The 8,910-nt window shown below is 35.0% G+C and overlaps 1 pseudogene; it reads right to left on the minus strand.

Annotated features, from left to right (window-relative positions):
- Positions 1-1,002: 1,002 nt before the first annotated feature.
- Positions 1,003-2,048, minus strand: LOC137763893 (alpha-enolase pseudogene; annotated as a pseudogene).
- Between the last annotated feature and the right edge of the window lie 6,862 nt (positions 2,049-8,910).

Consider the following 8,910-nt stretch of genomic DNA (forward strand, 5'->3'; position numbering starts at 1 on the left):
AATAAATAGCCATGAAAATATATGAACTAAAGTAAAACCACTCAAAGATGGGGATGGGTCACACAAACATTATGTCAAGTAACTGAAGTCAGACTCATGTAAGTACATGCTACATCATTCTATGAAGATAAAGTACAAAGCAGCCAAAACTACTGTATTGTGTTAGAATTCAGGATAGTGTTACTTTAGAGAAAGAAAGAGGGGGTTGTAATTGGAGGGGGACATGAAAGGGACTTTTAGAATGTTGGAAAAGTCCTGTTCTTGAACTGTTTGTGATTACAGAGGCATTTGTGAAAAAAATCCTGAAGCTGTACGACTGTGTTCTATATACCTTACTGTCTGTATGTTACGACTCACAATAAAAAATAAAAAGAACAAAAAAATTAAGATCTCACAGTTGTGCATGAAAATCATTATATCCCAAAACATAATTAAACTTTTCTCAGTACTTTGTAAAAATTTTACTTTGTAAAAACAACAAAAAAAATTGTTTTACTTGAATTTTTCTTTGTTCACCAAAAAGAACATATTATATTGTTATAGGATAAAATGAAGGGGTATGAAAATGTTTTCCTGATATATTAACTTTTATTAAATGTTCTTTTTGATGCTTTAATTTCTTTTTACTGGTCACTGAGGTCTTTATATTTTGCACACAAAAACCACTAAGGATCTTGCCTGTGGACACCTCAGAGATTGCACTGTAGATTCTCATGGCTCCAGACAGTTGGTGGAAAGAAAGATGAGAAAAACTATGATTTGGGTCAATGACATGATTACAGAGCTAAGGTTTCCAACAGGGTTTCAGATGGTCCACTTGGCTTCTGAAGCAGTTCTAAGGAAGCAGTGAGAGAACATCACAGGGATAACAGAAGGGCATTAACTACCAGAAGCCCCGACATGTATCAACTGAGACCTTGAACTATCTGTGCAAACGTCAGAAGCAGGGTTCTAGCCAGCCAACTAGTGACTGAAAGGCTCAGGTGCTCACCTGCACAGAACTTACTTGGCTACCCGGTTTCTGAACTACCTGCTAGCAGATTTAGCCTTGCTGCCCAGTTCTTCTTCAATTATGAGGATCTGGTTGTAGTTGGCCAAGCACTGGGTTAGGCAAGGTGTACCAGTCTTGATCTGCCCAGTGCAGGGCTCCACCACCAGGTAAGCAATGAAGATAACTTCGGTTATGAGTTATAAGACACCATGATGCCCCACCCATCGGACTGAGCCAGTTTGCACACCTGAAGAGAATTGGCCATGGAGCCGATCTGGTACACTTTGAGCAGAAGGCAGCTGCATGATTTCTCACCCACGGCCTTGGAAATCCGCTTCAGGCTGGTCACTGAGAGATTGTCCCCCCCACCACCTGGATTCCTGTACTAGCAGTGAACTTCTGCCAAGCTTTCCAGTCATCTTGGTCAAAGAGATCTTTAATAGACACCAATGGGTAGTCCTTGATGAAGGAATTGTACAGGTCGAACAACTGGTCAGGTGTGGCGTACCTGCTGAGATCATTGGGAGACTTGAAGTCCAGGTCATACTTCCCTGACCTGAAGAATTCAGAGGCAGCCAAGTCCATGCCAATGACAACCTCATCGGTGTAGCCAGCTGTCCTGATCTCATTCTTCAGCAACTCCAGAGCTTCTTTATTCTTCAGGAGCAAACCAGCCTTCATCCCCCACATTGGTGGCACCTTTCCCATATTTCTTCTTGATGACGTTCTTCAGGTTGTGGTAAACCTCCTCGCCAATGTGCATGGCTTCCCTGAAGTTTGCTTCACCAACAGGGAGGATCAGAGTTTCTTGCATGGCCAGCTTGTTGCCAGCATGAGAACCACTGTCGATCACACTGAAGGCTGGAATGGACAAGATGACTTCAGAGTTGTCAGCCAAGTCACCAATTTGGAGGTACAGGGGCACCCTTTATAAAAACCTAGCCTTACAGACAGCCAGGGTCCCTCCCAAAATGAAGTTAGTACTACATTTAGATTTATTTTCCATTTCATCCATCTCTATCATCCATTTGTCAGTCTTCTACTTGTTCCACATGCTCAGTTTACATAATTCCTCTGATCTACAAATATAATGCATTTACCTAAAATTTTTAACTGGTAATTGTAGTGGATTGAATAGTGTCCTCCCAAGATTCGTGTCTAACCAGAACCCCAAAATGTAACCTCATTTGGAAATAGGGTTTTTGCAGATGTAATTATATAAGATGGAGTCATACTGGATTAGGCTGGGATCTAAATCCAGTGACTGATGTCCTTATAAGAAGAGAGGACACATCAAAAGAGACATACAGAGGGAAGAAGGCTATGTGAGGACAAAGGCAGAGATTGAGGTGATGCAGTTACAAGCTAAGGAATGCCAAGGGTCGCAGGGTCCACCAGAAGCTAGGAGGAGGCAAGGAAGGATTTTTTCCTAAAGCCGTCAGCGGAAACATGGTCCTACTGACACCTTGATATTGAATTTCTAGCTTCCAGGACTGTGAAAAAATAAATGCCTGAGGTTTTAAGTCACCAAGCTTAAGGTTTTAGAGAGTAATGCTTCCACAAAGGAATTTAGCAGTAATTTTATTAAAATCAGAAGTTGTAATTTTCATCTGACTATCCAGATCCCCTCACACCACTGCAGAAAAATTTATTGTATTGGTAAATTACCGATCTTAATTTCAAAATAAAATAAAGTGTGCTTCTATCCTATCGCGGCAGGGAAAATTATGTCTAGATTTTAAGACGTGGTTTGTGACTTCTAGTTTCAAATTTGCTGTGTATTTACATAATCAATTCACAGAGTTCCCAAGAAAGAAAAAAATGAAACAAAACAAAACATTATGTTGTTCCATATTCAAGTTAATTCAAGTCCTTCTCCAATTCAAGTTAAAGGATTCACATAATTATAGGACATGAGGTAAATTAATGCATGGAATAAAGATGCAATGATATGCAACTGAGGTTTTGTTTGCTGAAGTCTTTAATTCATTTGTTGGAAAGGGTTGAAATGGTTACCTTTGGACCAGATAAGTGCCATCCAAACTTTATTATATAAAAAACAGAAAAAAAGAGATAGGAACGTATAGGGTTAGAAAATTGAAATTAGACTGAAAAAAATCTATAATAAGCTATAAAGTTACATGTGCACATACATTAAATGTGCTGTTTGAATTCTGCAGCCCATCAATTCACTGAAATTCTTGATCCGAAGAACAGCCTTGTTACATGTTCTACAAATGAATACAAGAGAAACAACTATCCTTACTCATTCTAACATAACAAAATTCCTTCTAACTCATTTTGATTATAGTCTGTCCCTCATTTTTAATTACTCTATTTTCAAAATCAAGTACAAATAAAACACCAACAGCAAAAAAAAAAAATTGTCACTTTTCTACCTTTCCACCTCCTTAGTACTTTAGTATGCTAAATCATCACTTTTTATACTTGGAGATTATGTTCAGATGCTGGTTTTCAGAACATTCACATTCTTTTGAAATACACCCCACAGATAATTTCTTCAGTAGTATAGACTAAGAGTATTACCTACATGAATTTTCATAAAGTTTACAGAACAAATTAGTATTTAGTCTAACAAGTAAAAAAACAAATCACAATTTTGAGTTCAACAAATGTTCAAAGGTTTTATGTCCAAACTCAACTTTATTGTTCATGTGATCTATTTAATGTGAATAAAAATCACCTTAGTTAAAGATTATATATGTTTAGATAATTTTTCCAGAATCAATATTCTAGTTTGTTTAAATACAAATACAAACTTCTTTATTCTTAATGAGCCTTCCCGATTTTCTGAATATTTTAAAGCTTTCATAGGTGAAATTACTAGTGGCTGAACTAAAAGGGAATTTTAAAATTTCAGCCTATTCCAAAGAGGAAAAAGGAAGATGGTGAATCCTGTTTTGTCTCAGAAAAATGAACCAGCCCTCTAAGGGAACTAATTTGGAATCAAGGAGAAAGGAAATTCACACAACAAAGAGAATCCATTTTAATTATCTGTGTGAAAGTAAAAATTGTTTGCATATGAATTACTGACTCTATAAGAAACTGATAAGTTTGAATAACATATTATGACATACACTTTATGGTGAATTCTATTTCAATATTACCCATATCCGTATTTATTGTCTTCTAAAATTTATCTTGCCTTTATTTATAGCCGACATATTTAATGTCTCTACTGTTCATGCTTGGCTTCTTATTTTACTATAAAATAAAAAGAGTGCCCTAGACAAAATATGGTAATATAAAGAGACAAAACTCCTGATTGCTGACTCTATTCAGGAAACCCTGCTCATTTAATACCCAAAGTTCTGAATTACATTATCAATCATATTCTCCCACCTTATACATGAACTACCGCATGAACCAAACAGAACAACATAAATATCACATACAGTTTTTTTAATTATCAGATAAACTTCACAGGAAAGTGTATACTATTTTTGAAAGTTTTATTTATTTTGTCAAAAACAGGTTCCATGTTTAGATGTTTGGCATCAACTTGATCATATTGAGATCACTTCTTCTTTAGCTATTGAACATGAGGAAAAAATAAGTTTCTAAACATTATCAAGTTGATGCAAATATTACAATTTACAAAGTTTCCTCATATAATCCTTGTTATAGTATAGTTAAGATAATCAGTATCAACAACTGAACTGGCAAGGTTAGAGATTAAGAAGACCAAGCTACACAAAGAACACAAAAAATCTGTAATTTTTTGACAGCGTATAGAACAGGAGAAATTATTTGCAAATGATGCAGCTGACAAGGGGTTAATCTCCAAAATATACAAACAGCTCATTCAACTTAATATCAAAAAACAAACAAACCAATCAAAAAATGGGCAGAAGACCTAAATAGATATTTTTCCAAAAAAGATATATAGATTGCTAAGAGGCACATGAAAAGATGTTCAACATTGCTAATTATGAGAGAAATGCAAATCAAAACTATGAGGTATCACCTCACACCGGTTAGAATGGCATCATAAAAAGTTTACAAATAATCAATGCTGAAGAGAGTGTGTAGAAAAGGGAACCTTCCTACACTGTTGGTTGGAATGTAAATTGGTGCAGCCCCTATGGAGAAGAGTATAGAGGTTCCTCAAAAAACTAAAAATAGAGTTACCATATGATCCAACAATCCCATTCCTGGTTATATACCCAGAAAAAAAAAAAAAAACACCCTAATTTGAAAAGATATATGTACCTTAATGTTCATTGCAGCACTATTTATAATAGCCAAGACATGGAAACAACCAAGTGGCCATCAACAGATGACTGGCTTAAAAAGATGTGAAATGGAATATTACTCAGCCATAAAAAAGAATGAAATACTGTCATTTGCAGCAACATGGGTGGACCTAGAGAATATAATGATTAGTAAAATAAGTCAAAGACAAATACTATATGGTATCACTTATATGTGGAATATAAGAAATAACACAAATGAATCTATATACAAAATAGATACAGACTCACAGACATAGAAAACAAACTTATTGTTACTAAAGGGGAGAGGGAGGGAGGGAGGGAGGGACAAATTAGGAGTATGCAATTAGCAGATACAAACTACTATATATAGCTAAGCAACAAGAATTTATTGTACAGCACAGGAAACTATATTCAATATCTTGTAATAACTTATAATATAATCTGGAAAAATAACTGAATCTCTTTGATGTACACCTGAAGCTAACACAATATCATAAATCAACTATACTTCAATTTAAAAAAATCTTTCTGTGGTAGAGCATACAGTAACTTAATTATATTGTACACTTTTGTATAACTGAGTTATTGAAGTGTACTTTGAATTTTTTATAGTTTCTGATGGGGAATTATGAACCTAAATATTGGCTTGTGTTGCTTAACCAACACCCATTCACCTAAATGAAACAAATCTCTAATTGGCTGGTGATCATGGCTCACTAAGAAACAACTTTGATAAAAGAAAACAGGTTTCCCCCAATAATTACCTGAAACTCTTATAGGACAGTGATTAAGAAAATGTCTCTTTCGACAGATTATTATGCTGAAGAAGAAAAGCATTTCTATATAAGGTGATCATTGTACAAGGGTAAAGGATAATCAGATTCGATTATTTTATCTATTATCTGTTTATCTGTAAATTCTAAATGTTAATAGCTATTCAAGGCCTAAAATAGGGTGGACTGGCTATAAATTAGACAAGATGTCTAACAAGTCAATATAACATCAATGTTATAAAATGCTTATAAGGATCCCATTGGAGGAATGTTTCCCAGTGTCTTCAGATAATCAGTTACAACCTTCAGAGTATCACTCACATTAAAATCACTTTAAAAAATCTTTTATATTTGCCCATAGATATTCTAAACTTTTATACAGAATCTCCCTCACTCAAAGAAATATCACTCTCTCAATCCCTTGCAACTCATTTCACCACCGCACACAGAAAAGGAACATTAGTTTAGTAGAACAAATGAGAAGGTGAATGAATGAATAACTGAATATCAAAAGGTAGTTGTCAGTATAAAATTGCCTTTATGTAACTCATATTTCAACAATTTTGGGCCTCATTTCCTTTGTTCCTAATTTATTGAAGATTTTTAGGAGAGAAATCTCTACATCAAGTTAGTGACATATGACATACAGCATTTAAGTTAATATAAATGTGCTATCACATTAAATATATATATGTACGTATATGTGTATATGTATATATATATATATATATACACACACACACACACACACACACATATATATATGTTTTGTTCCTGTGGTATCTCCTAGCTTGGCTATGAAAAATAATTACACCTGTGAATTTAATGTATAATTATCCAGTGCATGTTTACGGTAAAGGATGTTGTGAAGAAGACAGAAAGAAACAAACAAAAATGGAAGGAAGGACAAAAGAGGAAAAAAAAAACTAGAAAAAAGAAAAGACAGAAAGGGAGATGAAAGAGAGAGAAAGAATTTGAACATTGTATATGAGCAGATTAAAGAACATTTAATAAGACCTTTGAAGTCCCAGAGAAAAGCCCAGTTTTTGAGATTGGATTGGATACATTGCATAACAGAGGTAGAACTTGCCCATGTGTGGTCTACCTACCCCATCACCCAACCCACACACCTTTAATTAAAACCTACAGTCACCAAAAACAAAAACAAAAAACCCTACGGTCAGCATGTCTGCTTTAATATTCAGGGCTTGCCTTGCATCCTCCCATTTAAGGGAAAATCCTTCTGGGGAAACATGCCTGCCTAGTGACAAACAAAATCCACCTCAGTTATCTATAAATTAGAACTGTTACCCAGAAATTAACGATTTTAAAGAAAAATCAATATTATCTAAAGTGAAATTTCAAGAAAAATGATTCGGAAAATTGTTAAAAAGAAGTAGGTAATTTAGTGATAGAAGATATTTTAAGATAATTTTAAAAACTAAATCTCTAAATCTCCTCTGAGATATTGAGTTAACTCTTTAAAAAATTAACTTTTAGTCAAAAACAGGCTAATATTTTTAAAATGAGCCAATAAGAAGGAATACTTAGATGTATTAGAACAATTTTTAGAGGGAAAAAGAAGAACTGGAAGAAAAGGTTAAGAATATTCCCAAAATATATATACGTATGTAAATAGAAAAAAAAAGTTGAGACATGGCCAATGAATATAGGGGTTCCAATTTTCATGTAAAAGGAGTTTGAGATTACCAGAGAGATAATGGAAGAGGGAAATAAAGCCTCAGAGAAGGATTTCCAAATGCAGGAGAAAATCAGAAGTCTTTAAATTGAAAGGCACAAGTGAGTAGTAGGAGAGTGAAAAGTGCTACATATGTAGATATGTATGAACAGGCTTTGAGAAAACCAAGGATCAAAAAAAGTTCACTAAAGTAATAAGCAAGGAAGACTGACTATTTAAAAAGAATGAGATTTTTAAGGAACCTCCATACTGTTCTCCATAGTGGCTGTATCAATTTACATTCCCACCAACAGTGCAAGAGTGTTCCCTTTCCTCCACACCCTCTCCAGCATTTATTGTTTCCAGATTTTTTGATGATGGCCATTCTGACCGGTGTGAGATGATATCTCATTGTAGTTTTGATTTGCATTTCTCTAATGATTAATGATGTTGAGCATTCTTTCATGTGTCTGTAGGCCATCTGTATATCTTCTTTGGAGAAATGTCTATTTAGGTCTTCTGCCCATTTTTGGATTGGGTTGTTGGTTTTTTGGTTATTGAGCTGCATGAGCTGCTTGTAAATCTTGGAGATTAATCCTTTGTCAGTTGCTTCATTTGCAAATATTTTCTCCCATTCTGATGGTTGTCTTTTGGTCTTGTTTATGGTTTCCGGAGGTTCCTTAAAAAACTACAAATAGAACTACCATACGACCCAGCAATCCCAATACTGGGCATATACCCTGAGAAAACCATAGGTCAAAAAGAGTCATGTACCAAAATGTTCATTGCAGCTCTATTTACAATAGCCAGGACATGGAAGCAACCTAAATGTCCATCGACAGATGAATGGATAAAGAAGATGTGGCACATATATACAATGGAATATTACTCAGCCATAAAAAGAAATGAAATGGAGGTATTTGTAATGAGGTGGATGGAGTTAGAGTCTGTCATACAGAGTGAAGTAAGTCAGAAAGAGAAAAACAAACACAGTATGCTAACACATATATACGGAATCTAAGGGGAAAAAAAAAAAAAAAAAAAAAAAAAGGCCATGAAGAACCTAGTGGCAAGACGGGAATAAAGACACAGACCTACTAGAGAATGGACTTGAGGATATGGGGAGGGGGTGGGGTGAGATGTGACAGGGTAAGAGAGTGTCATGGACACATATACACTACCAAATGTAAAATAGATAACTAGTGGGAAGCAGCCGCATAGCACAGGGAG

This window comes from Eschrichtius robustus, chromosome 4 (genome assembly GCF_028021215.1).
Source record: "Eschrichtius robustus isolate mEscRob2 chromosome 4, mEscRob2.pri, whole genome shotgun sequence".
Taxonomy (NCBI): domain Eukaryota; kingdom Metazoa; phylum Chordata; class Mammalia; order Artiodactyla; family Eschrichtiidae; genus Eschrichtius; species Eschrichtius robustus.